Source organism: Solanum pennellii, chromosome 9 (assembly GCF_001406875.1).
Source record: "Solanum pennellii chromosome 9, SPENNV200".
Lineage (NCBI taxonomy): Eukaryota > Viridiplantae > Streptophyta > Magnoliopsida > Solanales > Solanaceae > Solanum > Solanum pennellii.
Genome location: NC_028645.1, coordinates 4967040 through 4969463, shown reverse-complemented (window position 1 = coordinate 4969463; position 2424 = coordinate 4967040).

Below are 2424 nucleotides of genomic sequence, written 5' to 3'. Positions count from 1 at the left end.
GGGGGGGGGGGGGGGTAATCACAAGTAATTAGTATTATATTAAGGAATACTAATTTGTAAGACATTATTATGTGAGGACTGATTAATTGGCCAGATGATCTAAATTTTTTTTCCCAGTATCACATGATCTAATTAGTTATGTAACAATAATGATTATTAACCCATAATTAGTCTAAGGAAGTGCTTTATACAATTATTACTTGTTCTCAAACTTGTATAGATAATGTTAAGTCCCTTATTATAATTTATTTAATTACTTTTTTAGCCAAATAATAATACTTTGAGGACTATTACTTGCTCTCAAACTCATTCATGGGGGGCTCTCATATGATTATGATTTACTCTAATATATGATTACTTACTTATTTAATTACTTTTTTAACCAAATAGTACTAGACTAAACTATATATATCAAGTGGTCACTTATTGAAAAATGACTTGGTTGAGTAGAAAAATATATTGGTTGACAATTGATATATTTGTCTATATATAGTTCATCATCATTCATCAACATAGAGTGTATATCATAGTTGGTGAAAATCGGAGGTTTTAACCAGACTAAGTCATTATATAAAGTAACTCACCAAAATAATGTGTTTTTCTAAAATTTTACAAAGCTAGTATAAACGTATTTCAAAGTAACGTTTTAGGGTATATTTTATTTTTTAAAAGCTGATGGCGTTAGATTGTTATACGTTACTCACAGTAACGTTTTAGGAGTAAAACCTTACTTGTAGTAACGTATATCAACCTAATACTGTTAGTTTTTAAAAAACGAAATATACCCTAAAACGTTACTATGAAATACGTTTATACTAATTTTGTAAAATTTTAGAAAAATATATTATTTTAATAAATTGCTTTATATAATAGCTTAGCTTGGTCAAAAATTCATGAAAGTTGAGATGATTGAACTTTTATAATAATAGAGAAATTAATTGGAGATAATAATGACTAAATTGGATAATAATGGTTGATAACTAGGGATAATAATTATTGAACTATATAAGTTCTTCGACATTTAAGAGTGATTTTTCGATGAAAATTTTGCACGAGAAAAGGGAAGAATAAATAATTTAAATATATCTCATAACATATATTAACAGTCAAAACAATACCTTATTAAATTTTTGATTAATGAAGAATAACGAGAAAAATAGATTTAGAATCCAATAATTAAATAAAATTTTAATTTTTTTAAAATAAATATCAAGTCATTAAATTGATATAAAAAATAATATTCTCAAGACTTATGACCCTAAAAGTTAAAATATCAAAGTTGACTGGCTCTTTTTATAATAAAATAAAATTAATTATCTATAAAAATTAATTATTTAAAAAATAAAATAAAATAAAATGAGTGTTTTTATGATAAAATAAAATTAATTATCTATAATAATCAATTATTCAAAATTGAATGACCATCGAAGCTTTTAACTCTGACATATTCTTTCTGTCCGCTTTAACACTAAGAACAAATATTATTGATTCTTATTACGATCCTTTCGGTGATGCATATTTGGATGCTTTGCTTTATATATCCTTAGATTAGACAAGTATATAAATTACAAAAAAAACTTTTCCCAAATGTTTAATTAATTAGTTTAAACATGAAGTCCTTTTTCTATTCTTCATCAAATCAAAATGAAAATGTCCTATTTTGTGATTCCCCCCAAAAGATGCTTCCAAAGCTTAAAAAATTATGAGATTCCATTTATTTACAACTTATATTATTAACTCTAATCTAAGGTTTATAAAAGTACTTATGGAAGCTGCATGTCATTTGTTTTTATTAAAATATCCAGATATTAAAATATGTGTTAAGATTATTGAGATGTTGAAATTTAAATACATATATGAATATTAACATATTTTATATATACTAAATAAGACATTTTGTTTTTTCAGTATCAAAGCGTACTCTCTCGGTCCCTTTTTACTTGTTCACTTTTCCTTTTATAGTTATTCCTATTTACTTGTTCATTGACAAATCAAGAAAGAACAATTTCTTTTACCTATTATATCCTCAATTAAATGACTAATTACTTTGAAAAATGTAGAACTTTTCATCCATATCGTAATTAATAGGGGTAAAATGATAAATTCACTACGTTATTAATTATTTTCTTAATAGGTGTGTTAATTCAAAAGTGGACAAGTAAAAAGGAACGAAATGAGTATTGTATTGACTTAGAATTTTAATATAAAATTTAGTCGGTGTTGATTAATCTAGTACTCTTATCAACTAGATATTCTAAGATAATTTATATAGTACTGGGGTTAACATTATTGTAATAGTGATTGATCGTAATGACAATGGTAGTTGGTATGACAATTGATAATTGTGATGGACAATAATAATAGAAAATAGTGTGGAGACTAATATGATAAGATTCATTGACAATATATATATATATATATATA